The 16,733-nt window shown below is 35.7% G+C and overlaps 1 long non-coding RNA gene across 1 annotated transcript in view; it reads right to left on the bottom strand.

Moving 5' to 3' along the window:
• The window catches only part of LOC130456132 (uncharacterized), a 256,997-nt gene that overhangs the window by 3,292 nt on the left and 236,972 nt on the right, over window positions 1-16,733 (bottom strand). The gene's annotated exons all lie outside the window — the stretch shown is intronic.

Consider the following 16,733-nt stretch of genomic DNA (forward strand, 5'->3'; position numbering starts at 1 on the left):
TGTTCTGCCTGTGTCAACAGAAGTGCAACCCAACACACATTCCTTAAAGTTCCAAGCAAACCTGTGGTGAGCTCTGGATTTCTATCCCAGTATAGTCTGAGTTGTATAGAGTGAGGCCAAGAATTCCAGACTGAGCTTGTGAAGATGACCTGAATCCCATTGTGGGGTAGTCAGTAGACATAGAAGTAGCCGCAGATCCCCAGAAGGATCAGTTCACAGGGTGCTTGCATGTGGGAGCCTGACTAACCATTGCAAAACTTCAAGGTAGAGCCTCAGGTAAAGGGAGTGAGTGTGTAGTGAGCCTGACCTGATCAAGCTCAGAGTGACACCAAAAGCTTATGCCAAAGCTTAAGGCTATAATTTGAGGCATTAGCAGTCTCAGGGAGTGATTGAATCATCAGTGGGAGGTGGCTCTCAGAGCTCCCAGTCCATAGGTCACCATATCATCTTAGAAGAACTAACAATTGCAAATACCAAGAAATTAGGCTAAGGGTAGCATCAAGGAAGAACTGAAGTTTAAGAAAATGCACTATTCTTCTGGAGAACCAAGCCTACCTTTAAAATAAAAAGGCTGGAAAAATGAAAACTTCTAAAAAAAACACTAACAAAAGAAAATTTGTATAGAGACAAAGAACAAGACACAGACACAGAAGGGGATGATGAAATCAGAGCAAACCCACGCAAAGCTCCAAAGAAAAATATAAATTGGACTTAGATTCTGAACGAACTCATAAAGGATTTCAAAAATCAATTAAGAGAGATAGAGGAAAAATGAGGAAGTTAAATGGAAGCAAAGCAAAAATAAAAAAAAAAACAGTCCACATGAAAAGGAGGCTCAAAAGCTCATAGGAGAAAAGCATTTCTTAAAAATTAGAATTGGACAATGAGAAGATAATGACTTCATGAGAATAAAGAAGCAATAAAATGAATGGGGATATAGACTCTAAATGATCATGTTAGTGCAAATATCATTAATATGGAAATAGCTCTTGATTAATGACACAAATAAAACCTAGTGGAATTTTGTGTCGGCTATGGGAGGGAGGTGTGGATAGGGGAAGGAAAGAACAAGAATCATGGAATAATGGAAAAATATTCTAAATTAATTAATTAAATAAATTTTTGAAAAAAAACATATAACCTCTGAAAAAAAAAATTAAGGTTCCAGTTACATCTCCTAAAAAAAGCAATAAAAAATTAAAAAAGGGGAAAAAAAGAAGAAAAAAAGTGAAATATCTCATTAATAAGAAAAAAACAATTGACATGGAAAATAGGTCCAACAGAGACAACTTAAGAATTATTAGACCACCTTAAAGTCATAATAAAATAAAAATCCTGGACACCATAACACAAAAAATTACCAAAGAAAACTGCCCAGATATTCTTGAAGAATTCATAGATCACCTCCAGAAAGAAATACCCAAATGACAAGACACAGGCATATAATAGCTAAATTTAAGAGCCCCCAAACCAAGGAGAAAATACTTCAAGCAATCAGAAAGAAAAAAAAAACTTCAAATACCATGGAACTACAGTCTGGATAACACAGGATTTAGCAGCATCCACATTAAAGGATCAAATGGCATAGAATATGATATTTTAGAAGGTGAAAGATCTAAGTTTTCAACCCAGAATCACCTATCCCACAAAACTGAGTATATTTTTTCAGGGGGGTCATGGTCATTCAATAAAATATAAGATTCCTAAACATTCCTGATGAAAATATCAGACCTCAACAGAAAATGTGGGACTCAAAGATAAGACCCAAGAGAAGGATAAAATGGTAAACAAGAAAGAGAAAATAAATCCCTCAATAAAGTCAAACTATTTATTCCTACATGGAAAGAAGACATTTGTAATTCATAGAAATTTTTATTAGTAGTAGAGCAGTTAGGAGGAATATATATATATATATATATATATATATATATATATATATACATATATACATATATATATATATAGTCAAAGGGTAGGGAAGTAAGCTGATTAAGATGATATGCAAAACAGGGGGGGTATGGGTGGAACTGAGAGAAAAGGGAAGGGAGAGACGGAATGGGGTAAATTATCTTAACTAAAAAGGCATGAAAAATGATTATAGTGGAGGCGAGGATAAGGATGATGATGGGAGATGATTAAACTTTATTTTCATCATAACTGGTTCAGAGAGAGAATAATAACAACACTCATTAAGGTGTAGAATCCTACCTTACCTATAGAGAAATAGGAATACAATAAGACAAGGTAATACAGTTGGTAAAAGGAGAGAGGGGGAAGTAAAGAGTGATAAAGAGCAAAACACTGGTGAGGAGAGACAAAGTGATAGGGAAAAAAGATGGAGGAGTATACATAGTTGGTAATCATAACTGTGAAAGTGAACGGCATGAACTGACCCATAAAAGAGAAGTGGAGAGCAAAGTAGATTAAAAAGCAGAATCCTACTGCATGTTTACAAGAAACACATTTGAGGCAGGGTGACATACACAGAATAAAGGTAAGGAGCTGAGCAGAATTTATGTGCATCATCTAAAGCAGTGGTTCTCAACCTTTCTAATGTTGTGACCCCACAATACAGTTCTCCTCATGTTGCAGTGACCCCAAACCAAAAAATTATTCTGGTGGCTACTTCAAAACTGTAATTTTGCTACAGTTATGATTCGAAATATAAATACCTGATATCCATTATGTATTCTCATTGCTACAAATTGAGAGGTTGAGAACCACTGATCTAAAGTAAAAAAAAAGCAAGAGTAGCAATTTATGATCTCATATAAAGCTTAAGCAAAATTAGAACTGATTAAAGAGATAAGGAAATTACATCTTGCTAAAAGATACTATAAACAATGAAGTAATATTAATACTAAATAAATATGCACCAAATGGTATAGCTCTCAATTTTTAAAGGAGAAATTAAATTAACTTCAGAAGGAAATAGACAGTAAAACAATACTAGTGAGGGACATCAAATTCCCCTTTTGGGGTTGAGATAAATCAAATGAAAAATGAGTAAGAAAGAAGTAAAAGAAGTGAATGAAATATTAGAAAAGGTAAAATTACTGATCTATTATCTCTGGAGAGAATTAAACGGGAAGGGAAAAGAATATACCCTCTTTTTCAATAGTATATGGCTCCTACAGAAAAACTGACCATGTATAGTAAAAACTTGACAACCAAATGCAGGAAACCATGAATAAATGCATCCTTTTCAGATCATAATACATGAAAAATTATAATCAACAAGGTTCCATTGATAAAATAAAAAACTAGAGACTAAATAATCTAATGCTAAAAAGGTGAGTTAAAGAAGAAATTATAGAAATATTCAATAATTTTAGTAACATGAATGACAATGAGGTGACAATATATCAAAAATTTATATGATATAGCCAAAGTAGTACTTAGAGTAAAATTTATATCAAAAATGACAAGCAAGATACTTTTAGAAAAACCAAGAAAGAATTTGAAGAACTGATGCAAAAGTAAGCAAACAGAATGAAGAGAACATTATACAGTGAATTGATCTAACCATGCTGGAAGGCAATTAGGAATTACGCCCAAAGGGTTTTAAAAGAATGCATGTCTTTTGATGTAGCTATGCCACTACTAGGTTTGTATATCAGAGTTAAAAAAAATGGGGATGGACCAGTTTGTACAAAAATATTTATAGCTATGTTTTTATGGTGGTAAAAATTAAGAAACTAAGGAGATAGCCCTTAATTGGGGAATAATAGAACAAATTGTAGTATATGATAGTGATGGAATACTATTATGTGTGAAGAGTGAATCAAACATTTTTATCTATCAATCAGTGACTTTTATGTTAATCAATCAAAAATTTAAGTACCATACCAGTCACTAAGTGTGAGAGTTCCCAAGTCCCTTGCTAGAGTGGGTAACACTCCAGAGTGTTACCCTCTAGGCTAGGTAAATTGAAATACTGTGAATGGTTACCATAAAGTAGGGGAATGACAGGGAGTGACCTTGAGAAAAGTGCTTTAAAAGGCCAGCTCAGGGATTCAGTCACACACTTTGTGTTGGTGAGCAGGACTGGAAGAGAAGACTCTTTCCCTGGATCCTGTGTCAGCTTGCTCAAGTAGAGTGGAGTGATTCCTTCCTTGGTTCTTTGGTGAGGATACTCTCTCTGTATGTTGGCGCTTTGATGGGACACTCCCTTCAGTGTGAATTCTGGTGAGATTCTTGGAGGTCTTAGCCTCGTGTGCACTGAAGGTTCTCAGCAGATTCTTCAGTGTCTCCTGGCTCTTGGATTTCAGCTTCCCAATTAGAACTTTGGTTTCTGGTAACATTTGCCCTTCCCCCCTTAGTTTTCCCTTCTCAATTTCCCTGGAGGGTAAGATAAAATTTGATACCCCAATGGATCTAGATGTTCTTCCCTCTTAGAATTGATTTCACTGAGAGTAAGGTTTAAGTATTACCTATTAGCATTCTCTTCCTCTCCTTCTTATAATAGTATTCTTCCCCTCCCCTTCCCATGTGCCTCTTTATGTGGTATAGATTATCCTATATATCTTATTTCTTCAAGTTTCTCATGGTGCTATCTTTGATTCCACCCTCCCTTTTTCTTTTTTTTTTTTGCATATCATCTTATCCTAATCTCTTCCTGTGAATGATTCTTCTAATTACTATAATAGTGAATATAATTTTTGAGAGTTACAAATAAGATTTTCCACATATTAATATAAACAATTTGATCTTATTGAAGCCCTTAAAGAATATTGATTAAAAACATTTCCCCCCTTTCCCCTCTCTTTCTTATTTACCTTTTCATGTTTCTCTTGATTTTTGTGTTTGGATATCAAACATTCTACTTAATTCTGGTCTTTTCTTTACAAATACTTGGAAATCTTCTATTTTGTTGAGTGCCCATAGTTTCCCCTAGAAGTAGATAGTCAGTTTTCATGGGTATGTGATCCTTGGTTGAAGACCCAATTCTCTTGCCTTTCTGAATATCATCTTCCAAGCCTTGCTGTCCTTTAGTGTGGAAGTTGCAAGATCTTGTGTAATCCTGATTAGTGCTACTTGTTATCTGAATTTCTTCTTTTGGGCTTCTTGTAAAATTTTTTCCTTAGCTTAGAAGCTCTAGAATTTGGCAATTCTATTTGGCACAATTTGGCAATTGGTGTTGTCTTTTGAGGATTTAATGTGTAGAGGGTGTTCTATGAACTCTTTCAATGTCTATTTTCCCCCCTTGTTCAAGAACATCAGGACAGTTTTCTTGGATAATTTCTTATAGTATGATGTCAATATTTCTCTTTATTTCAGGGTTTTCAGGTAGACCAATGATTCTCAAATTGTCTCTTTCTGATCCGTCTACCTGATCCATCATCTTGTCAGTGAGATATTTTATGTTTTATTCTATTTTGCCAGTCTTTTGCCTTATTAATTCTTGCTGTTTTGCAAGCTCACTGGTTTCCAATTGCCCAATTCTGGACATTATGGCCTGGTTTTCTGTTATAATCTTTTGATTTTCCTCTTTGGTTGGTCTATCCTGCTTTTAGTGGCTCCCAGCTGTTTCTCCAATTGGGAATTCTTGTCCTTTAAACTTATTTTCTTTTTGAACTATTTACCACTTTTCTTGCCAGAAGGCTTCCATCTTTTTGGTAAGCTCCAATTTAAATATTTCAAGAGCTTGTGGCTAATTTCCATTTTGGGGGGAAGGTTTTGGCCCATTTATTTGCATTTCCTCTTCCGCTATTTCCTCTGTAGTCTGGATTTTTCCTCCATAAAATTTATCCAAGGTCAACCCCTTTTTCTTGTTTTTCTTGGTGTTGGGAAATTGTTCCTAGGCACTGTTGGCCATCACTATGGTGGTTTTTCCTTCTCTTTCTAGTAAGAAATCTGAGTGAGGAGGGCAGTCTTTCTGTGTATTGAGCTAATGATCAAGGATTTTGCCTGAGGCCAGCTGTTGAGTCTCTGCAGCTTCTGCCATTTACTGACCACTGACCTCCTCTGTGCTATCACCCCAAAGGAGCCCATGGTCTGTGCTCTTTAGCTTCCTGGGGTTTCAGGTTTAGCTGCTCTTGGGGGTAGGTCATTGGTGGTCTTAGTCAGCTGCCAAGGACCTAGAGGTGCCCCTCACTCACTCACTGATTCTAGTGTGTGCTGGCTCTGAATCTGGCTGTGTAGGTGGGGTGGGAGAGGGTGGATCAGCTCGAGTTTTGGTGGAAGCTTTTTTTACCCCCTTATGGTGTGGAAATGCTCAAATACCATGTACCTTCAAATGCTGTGCCCTAATATAGAGTCCCTTCATTCATATGAATTTGGGTTTTTTGGCCTATTGAGGTAGCCGATATTGGTAGGTGTAGAGGAGAGCAAGAATCCTGCGTCTATACTGCCACCATGTTTACCCAGAAGTCTGGAAATATGTTTTGAGTGATAATACATGTATCACCCTGTGGATTTCCTTGTCAACTCTGGGAAGGGGTAGGAAAGAGGGGAGGGAGACAACATGAATCATGTAACTTTGGAAAACTTATGTGTACATTTCTTGTTGGAATAAAATGAAGATAAAATATTTAAAAAGTAAAAAAAATGATTAATGTAGAAAAATGTTCTATATGAATGCATATGAATAACCTAAGTGATGGGGAAGAGGAGAAAGAATTTGGAACTCAAAAATTTTAAAAATGAAAGTTAAAAATTATTTTTACATTATGGTAGGGGAAAAATAAATTTTAATTTTAAAAAACTGCTTTCCAGGGGGTAGCCAAGTGGATCAATGGATTGAGACCCAAACCTAGACATGGAAGGTCTTGGGTTGAAGTTTTCCCTTAGATACTTCCTAGCTATGAGATCCTGGGCAAATCACTTACCTCCCAATGCCTACTCCTTACCACTCTTCTGTCTTAGAACCAATACACACTATTGATTCTAAGAGGGAAAGTAAGGGTTTTTTAAAAAATGCTTTCCAAAATTTTTATATTAAATCATGGCTCTTCCAACAAAAAGTGTCTATTCTCCCAGACCCCCATCAAACTAATTATCTTTCTCAACTTTGCCAATTTGTAAGATGTGAGGCAAAATCTCTGCATTGTTATTATTTAAAAGTTCACTGATTATCATTGATTTAGAGCATTCTTTCATGTGGTTGTCAGCACTTTGCCCTTCTGTTTTAAAAAAGAAGACAAAAAATCCTTGCCTTCCAACTAAAATCAATATTGTGAGTTGGTTCCAACGCAGAGCATTGGTAAGGATTAAGATAGAGGGGTTAAGTGATTTGCCCAGCGTTGGACATCTAGGAAGTGTATGAGGCTGGATTTGAACCCAAGACTTCCCATCTCAAGGCCTGGCTTGCAATCTATTGGAGAAAGTGAACTGGCTCCTTGCTCTTCTTCTTTTTAAGAACTGTTCATATCTTTTGATCATCACAGCTTTGGTTTAACAAATATCAATGGTCTCAGATTCAAAGGATCTGGATTTGTATTCTGGATATGACACTTCATGGATGTCATCACAAAGTCAACACAAGTCACCTAAAAACTCTAAGCTAAAATTTTGTCATTTTTAAATAGGGATACTACTACTTGAGGTACCTACCCAACAGACTTATTGTGATGAAATTCATTATAAGCCCAATATTTCTTTGAAAAATAAATTGGTTTAATTTCCAGAGCTCTTTCTGATCCATTACTTCATATGATCTTTCCATTAACATCATGAGATATGTAGAGTAAGTGATATCCACATTTTAGAGAAGAGTTACATAATTAAAATTACTCACCTACAATCATAGAGTTGGTTTTAGAGTAAGGATGAGAACATACATTTTCTGACTTGTGATCAGATGTGAAGATGAACATCACCAAAGTAATTCTAAATGATCTCAACTTGTCAGTCATTTTGCTGTCATTTGCACTCTCTAGACACACAAATCAGTATGACTGCTAAAGCAATTAAAGCTATCAAAATGATGTATGCATGTAGACACAGTCTTTATGTTCTACTCATTATTTTATTATACAAATGAGAAAATAAGCAAGCAGAAAAATCCCTGGAGGAAAATTCAGGGAATAAGATTCTAGCATCATTCATTCTACAAACAAACATTTATTTAGAACCTAACACCTAAAAAGGCTTGAACTAGACACAAAATATTATTAAGCACCTATTATAGCCCCAACACTGTGGGAGGTGTGGTAAAAGTATTCAAAAAAATAAAAGGCAATTACTCTACCCTGCAGTGTCTTATAAATTAGTTAATTATACGAACACAATGAGGTTGATTCTTATTTTAGGATTTCATCCACTAGCCTTGTACATACAAGGATAAAGGTTTGAAAACAGACTGAATTCAGTCAACCAATTCGTTGGGTTTTTTTGCCAACTAGTTCATGGGAAAGTGAGGAAAAAAAGAAATTTACTACATTATTTTAAAGATGAGAGAGGCTAGAAATTTTGAACACCAAACTGCAATATGTCATGAGTCACAAAATTGATCATACCTTTCAGTCCTGTGATTTTGAATCATTGCTAGTATTCTATCTAGAAATCAACAGTAAAAATATCTCTTTAAAAACATTCATAGTACCTCTATTTGTAATGTGACAAAATTGAAAAACCATGGGCAACAACTAAAGAATGGATGAATAAACTAGAATACCTTAGTGTAATCATATCACAGTGATTCTCAAACTGCATATCATCATACAAACCCCATTTCTCACCTCCCACACCAGATTCCTTATTCCTGTCTCCTTCGATCCTCCCAAAATTTCAACAAAATACCATGAATCCCTTTTACTGTGTCCTGTGGAATATCTATTCTATAGGCAACACTTTTCTCTTAATCCTAAATCTTCATTTCTCCTTCTACATACCTTCTACCAACCACTCCTTCTACTTACAAGATATTACTAAAATTTGAATCCCCCCACATAACTTTTCTAGTTATCCTTTCCAGTAGTGAACAAAACTTCACTCATACCCCCTCACTGGTTTAGGGGAGGAGTTGGAAATAGTCCTTGTCCATCGACTGACACTTTCATATTGTCTATCTACCCTCCATCACTCAATAGCTTCTCCTCATCTGTGGTTCATGCTGTTCATATTTAACACCCAAACACAATCCTGATAGATATTATCTAGAGATCTCCATGTCATTCCTCTTCCTTAGTCAACAAATTTGGTTCATGATTGACAATTTTTTTCCACCCCAACTCCTACCCTTATGTTTGGTGACTTCAAATACATAACAATAGTGATACTCTAGATCCTGTCATCACACATAAAGGTACTATCTCCATGTGCAGGAATCCCAAAATTCCTTGTTCCAACTATAATTTATTCTTTGGCTTCCTCTACCTACCTTTACAAAACCCTACTCTTCTGCACTGTGCCTTCCACTCCCTTAAGCTCAGTTCCCTCTCAGGACATTTCCCATAGACTAGCTAGTTTTCCCTCTTTTCCCTTAACCTTTCACCCCTTAGAGAATCAATTCAACTCTTTGTTGTCCTCTTCCTAAATTCCCAACCCCTTTATATTTTGCTGACTTTATCCTGCAAGCCTTAGACTTGGATCACTCCCAATATTTTTCCTTTTTTTCCTACACACATGCTATTGACTGAAGGTGAGAAAAAGTCATGCAACCTATCTGACTAGATATACTACAAAGTTATGTTACACAATCTTAATTGGCTTCTCACTACTGCTAAGCAATGCTTCTACATCTGTCTAATGAACTTACTATCCCACTCACCACAGTGACTCTTCCAAATCTTTTTTTTCCCCTCCTCAAATCTCCCTGGGCTCCTCCTCTTCCCCTCTAGCTCCCTCTCACCTGAAAATCTTGTAACCAAAAAAACTAAAGTCCCTCAACATGAGCTCACCCTTTAATATTGCTCCCCATCTCATGTCACTATATCCTGCTTCACCTTATATCACATGATTAAATGGCCTTTCTCCTTATCAAGGTTAACTCCTCTCTACCTGCTCAAGTAGTCTCATTTCATCTCATCTCCTCCAACATATTGTTCTATCATTCCCACTCTATCACTTATTGAGTTCCTGTCACACAGTAGACTCCTAATAAATTTTTACTGATTGATGGAAACCTCATTGCCTTCTGATACAATGCTTTCCACTTTTGGCTTGATATACTTGAGAGAAAATTTTCCCTAATGTTGAGCAAAAATCTGCCTCACTGTAACTTTTAACCAATGTTCATGGCTTTGCCCCCTAGGGCAGCAGCAGAACAAGACTGCTTGTTTTCAATGGGTCCCTGCTACTAGCTTATTACTTAATGTCTAAGAAATGCCCACATTTCTCCCATCCTGAGAAAAAATCTCTCACTTGAATCTTCTATCCCTGATAATTACTGGCCTCTATCTCTTCTGCTCTTTGGAGGTAAATCTGAAATTTGTTTGGCATTTTAAAGCTCTTCAGAACCTAGTCCTTTGCTAACTTTTCAGTCTTCTTATACCTTACTCCTCAACAAATATTATTTGGTCCAGTGACACTGGCATCCTGAATGTTTCACGTCCAGGATAATTGATCTTTCAAATCCGGGCATTTGCTCTGACTGTCTCTCATGCTTGGAATGCTTTTCCTTCTATCTCTGCATACTGGCTTCCCTGGCTTCCTTTAAAAGCCAACTAAAATTCCATCTTCTACAGAAAGCCTTTCATAATACCTCTTAACTGCAGTGCCCCTCACTGTTAATTATTTCCTACTTATCATTTATATATATATATATATATATATATATCCATCCATCCATCCATCTATCTTATCTGTTTGCATGTTGGTTCACCCATTAGATAATGAGCTCCTTGAGGGAAAGCACTGTCTTACACTCTTTGTATATTCCCAGCAACTAGTATAATTCCTGTCACACAATAAGAACTTAACAAATATTTACTGATTTATAGGAAGCTCATTGCTTTCTGAGACCTTATATTCTATTTTTGGTCTGATATAGTTGATAGGAATTTTTCCTAACATTGAAGAAAATCTGACTCTGTATCTTCTACCCAGTACTCCTGGCTTTGACTCCTGGGGCCTAGCAGCACAAGACTAATTCTCCTTTCACATGACAACCAGCCCTTTAAGACAGCTATTATGTACCCTCCAAATTCTCTAAAGTAAGTTAAAATATCTTTGCCAATAACCTTTCTAAACTGTTGTATATAGAACTGAATGTGAATACTACGGATATAGTCTGCCACCTTTTTGGGGATACTATGTTTCCATCAATGTAAATTTATATTGCATTAACTTATTTTTTTTACTTCTATTTCAAATTGAAGCCCCATTTTGTATTTATGGATCAGTAAACTCCACAGGTCATTTAAATTATTACCTTCTCCTATTTTACACTTGTGTAATTCACTCTTATAAGCCACTTCAGACTTTTTGGTGATTTTGTCATTCATTGTGTCAGCTGTATCTTTAAGCTACAAGTTATCTATAATTTTAATTATCATAACCTCTGTGCCTTCAATAGCACTGCTTAAAATATTAAATAGAATAGGGACAAGGATCTTGTGGCACTCCACTAGAGACTTAATCCTTTCAGAGTAAAAATGATTTACTTACTAATCAATATTCAATGAGTCCACAAACACACATCTTTCAACAGCTACTAACTGTAGTTACCAGTGTTTTAATAACTGCAAAACTAATGGCCCTTTCTTCAGTCTGTAATTCTTGACCTCTCTGCAGCTTTTGACACTGTTAATCACCTTCTTCTCCTTTATACGTTCTTCCCATTAGTTTTTGTGACACTTCTTTCTCCTGGTTCTTCCCCTAACTACGCTTTTTCTGTCTTCTTTCTTGATCCTTGTCCAAGTCACTCTTTCTTACCCTAAGGCTCTCTCCAGGGTCCTATTCTCTGCTCCATTCATAGTATTTCATTTGATGATCCCATCAGTTCCCAAGGATTCAATTATTATCTCTATGCTGATGGTTGTCAAATCTCTCTACCTAATACTAATCTTTTTGGTGACTGCTGGTCTCCAAATGCCTATAAGACACACTCAACTGAATGTCTTATAAAAATCTTAAACTTACCTTGTTTAAGAGTAAATCTACTATCTAATACTGAAATTATGAAGGATAAAAGGGAAAAGGGGACAATTAAGTCACTATCACTAATGAATATAGATGTAAAATTGTTAACAAATCCCAGACAAAATAAAGCACTGTAGTAGAAATTTTTCATTATCATAATACTGGACTTATACCAAGGCTGATACAGCATATGGAAAAATGAACAATTTATCTCCCTACTATTATCTGGCATAGTTTTAAAAACTCTAATAACAGAAAACAGGAGATAGAAATTAAAGAGATTAAATGAGCAAAAAGGGCATAGGGGATGGAAGGAATGGGAGAGGAAAAGATTTGTTGCCTACGGTACTAGTATTCTGCAGAGCACAATGTAAGGCAGGTGATGTCTGGTTGGAACTCTGAAGTGGGAAGGTTGAAGGGGATGGGAATGATGTGGTTAGAGTAGAGAATAGGGATTGGATAATAACCTGCAGCGTTCTGCAATCACTGGAATCAACATTTTGTGGAGGAAGCCACTCCCTTTTAAAAAAGAGGCTGGAAGCAAATACAGTACAAGGCTGGGAGCATATATTCAAATGGTCAGATGGGAGGCATTGCTTCACTACTCTTCTTCCCTCTGAAGGAAGAAAATTAGGCAGGAAATGGCACAGGAAGAGATGGAAGGTGATCTTGCACAGGAGGAAGAAGTTCTATTTCCCATCAACTTTCCTCTTCCTAATCCCTGAAGAGTCAAAGGAAAGGTTGCACCTTTTAGCATTGGAATGTCTCCACATCTTGGCTGGGAGATTGGCCTGGCAGTAGGAGGTAGAAGGTGTCTTGCTTTGGGACAGATGGAAGATACCTAGCCAGGCACCCTGCTGTATTCCCTCAAAGGACATACTATGCAGTAAGAGACAGAAGGTTCCTGGCAAACAGAGGAAAATTTTATAATAATAACAATATCATAACAAAATACTTCCTTTAATATATGTGCCACTTTGAATTTGTTCATGCAAATTTGCAATTTTATGTTATTAATAATTTACATAAACAAATTTAAAGCAGCTCATATAAGAAGGAAAACTAATGGAAAATACTTCTTTGCATCGATATATGTGATTAAAATGTGCTATCAAAGATATGTACATGTATTGATGTATGCACATATATATAAATATAGATACTGCACATTCCAATCGTTCTGTGATCTCACTGATTTGGAAGTTCATTGCAATGATATAGATTATTCCCTCTTCACACTTGTCCAATCTCTGTGACTTCTGTCCAAATCCATTCAAAGATTTGGCTCAGGTAGTCCAGCAATATAATAATGACCTTCCTGGCTTTGTCCTAGCATCCTATGGGATATACAAATGTACAACACTAAATTTCATTCCTCAATGGTAAGTGAAGACAGAATATTAACAGTTAAAAAATAAGACATATTTTAGCAATGATGAGAAAAATCTTGAATCTCCAAGAGTAAGAGAAAAGAAAATTGAAACAACTGAGGTTTCAGATTCCAACCTTTGTCCAAGGTATGTCCAAGGTATGGACAGGTCAGTGGATTATTACCTAAAAGTATGGTATACTTAAAACAAAAAACAGTGAAACTTAGCTAAAAACTTTGGGCAATTGAATACTCTCTCCTCTCTCTGACAAGGAAGGAAAGATACCAAAAGCCATTAAAAAAAAACAGTGAACCTTTCTAACTAGAAGAAGGCATATAAGGAAAAAGTTGTAGATGTTCGGGGAGAGAAAAGGAATGGTTGGTTATAGGAGCTAAGGAAAAATGGCACCAGGCCCTTTGCAAAGACTTATTGGGCAACAGGAAATTTGGAAGCAGTATCAAGGAAATTTGGGAGCAGGGACTGTGCTTTTTTGATGGGATTAGGAGAAGAGAGTAAAAAGGGAACCCTTTCTTTGTATTCCCAATACTAATTATAGTGCCAGATACTTGAGAAGAATTGAATAAATGCTTATTGACTGACTGATAGACCATTCATTCAATGGAAAAAGATAAAGAAACACCAAGTGCCTATTATATATTGTACTTGGAATTACAATCATTTGTGTGTATTTATTTCTCTTTTCTCTCTTGATTGATGGATAAGTTCCAAGAAAACAGGTATACACTATTTTACTAATCTTTTGTAATATGGGCACGACCTTTGTGAAATCAGTCTCTCCAAGGCACAATGAGGAAAGAGATGACTATCTCAGGAGGTAAGAAATATTAATTACATTCTATGTTAGCTGAACTGAATATCTTTAGTGAAAAATCTAGCAGTTCAGGCTAGATTGTATCAATTATCTACTAAGCACCAAATATATGACTAGCACTAGTTCATTTTCGGTTTACATTTATGAAAAGGTATAATTAGTAACAAAATATAAGGAACTCAGTGGCAAAGAGGAGTACAAGTATCTCTTCCACAGGGTGTTAGGGGCATAGCACCCTATAATCTGGAAAATCCACATACTTTTTTTGACGTGCATGTTCTTTTCACAAATTTTTATTTTGACTTATTTTATCATCTAAAAAGAGTGAAATTGTGTATATTTATGGTATTAAAATATAAAATATGTAGATCTTATATAATGCTATAAATATGTTTTATGCATTTCTGGGTTTCGAGAGTTTTTCTGCATGATATGCAAAATTCTCCCAAACTTCCCATTCATTTAATTTCATATGCCAACCTGAGATTTATTGAAATCGTGAAGGGGAAAGTCACGATGTGTGAGGGATATCTGTACTTAGAAGAGAAATGAATACTAGAGAAGAAGTATAGAGTAGATAATAGAGAAGAACTAGTGTCCAAGCCTCATTGTTCTAGAAAACTTTCTAAGACTTTGTAATTCTCTAAAACTTTTTAAGTTGCAAAGAAGATACTGAGCTACACTGGTGAAAATTTTCTCACCCAAGAGATCATTATACTAATAAAATCACAGATCTAATCAATACCTCTATCCCATCACTCTTATTACTCTTGTCATTATAAAGGGAAGGAAGAAACACAATATATGTTTACATAGTGCCTGCTATAATAGGATATGTAATGGTATAGGAAAACTTATGTAGAGGAAGGCTACAAATTAAATAGAGTGAATATTCAGGCATTTCAACAACATAACGCTATTTATAAATGTCATTATTAACATTTCTTTCTTGGGTTTAGTAAGCCAGAATACAGTCCACCTTTTCATTTTCTTTCAGCGAGGACATATATAGAAAGCATTAAATAAAGCTGATTGATATGTACTATATTCTTTTCTGTGTCAACAAACATAAAACTAGACATGACAAAATTAATGTTATTGCTATCACACTGTCCTTAGGACTTTGCTCTGTAAAGGGGAGGGAAGAGATTTAGAACTCAAATGAGAAATTTAGAACTCAAAATGAGAAAAAATGTTAAAAATTGTTTTAAAATGTAATTAAGGGAAAAATAAAGTAAAAGTAAAGTGAAGGGAATGGAATATGGTGGCTTCTATGTGCCAGGTATTGTGCTAAATAGCTTATTATCTCATTTGAGTCATATAATCCTATAAGGAAGGTGCTGATACCTCCAATTTATAGTGGAGAAAAACTGAGGCAAACAGAGATTAAACGACTTGCATTGGGTTACAAAGGTAGCAAGTATCTAAAGATGGATTTGCACTCAAGTCATCCTAACTGAACACAACACTCTATCCATTGTGCAACCCAACTGCCTCAAGTAACTTATAAAATGGTCCTTGATGATGGAATAAAGATGAATGAAACTAAGTAGCATATTGAATATGGATTGAAGAGTGAGCTTAAGGTTTACTGTTTTTGCAACATTATTCCTTTCATCCTACTAGTGAAAAGAGTCTCCTAATAACTCTGTCATGCTATTTAAAAAAACCAACCTTTTTGGAATCAATACTAAGTATCAGTTCCAAGAGAAGTAATGGCTAGGCAGTTGGGGTTAAGTGACTTGCCGAGGGTCACATAGCTAATGTTTGAGGCTAGATTGAACCCAGGACCTCCTGTTTATAAGCCTGGGTCTCAATCCACTGAGCCACTTAGCTGCCTCTCAGTCATACTATATTTAAACGACTCACTACTAATTGTTGAACATCCTATGTTAATCAACATTAACTTATTAAGTGTGAAGGTCTAAGCCAAAAAGCAGGGAATACGAAAAAACAAAAACCAGTCTTTGGTCTCAGAAACTCTCAATCCAATGGGGAAGGCAATATGCAAATAGCTATATACAAACAAAATATAAAGAAATTAAATTGAAATTCATCTCAGGGAGAAGGAACTAAGAATCAAGGAGGACTGAATAAAACTTCTTGCAGAAGGTGAGACTAACTAAGACTTGAATGAACCCCAAAAAAATAAGGAAGTGAAGATGGGAGGATGGATGGAAATGTAGGGGAGGCAGGCTATGCAGATCTTTGATCTTGGAAGTAATACAATTATTAGAATTTATTAGAGTAGTGGCATGATCAGATATATGCATGAAGACGATTAATTTGATAGCTGAGTGGTGGACATACTGGAGAAAGAAAATTTATGAAGGGAGAACTATCAGCAGGATATCACAATAGTTAGGCAAAAGTTGATTACAGTATTTACCATGACAGTGTCAGAGGAAAAAAAACAGGAAAGGAAATGTGAAGCAAGAGAGAAGAAGGAGGCATGTAAGTGGTATGAGAGGAAGAGGGAGAAATGGCATCAAAATTATTCAGTAAAA

The sequence above is a fragment of the Monodelphis domestica genome, chromosome X, assembly GCF_027887165.1.
Source record: "Monodelphis domestica isolate mMonDom1 chromosome X, mMonDom1.pri, whole genome shotgun sequence".
In the NCBI taxonomy this organism is placed as follows: Eukaryota; Metazoa; Chordata; class Mammalia; order Didelphimorphia; family Didelphidae; genus Monodelphis; species Monodelphis domestica.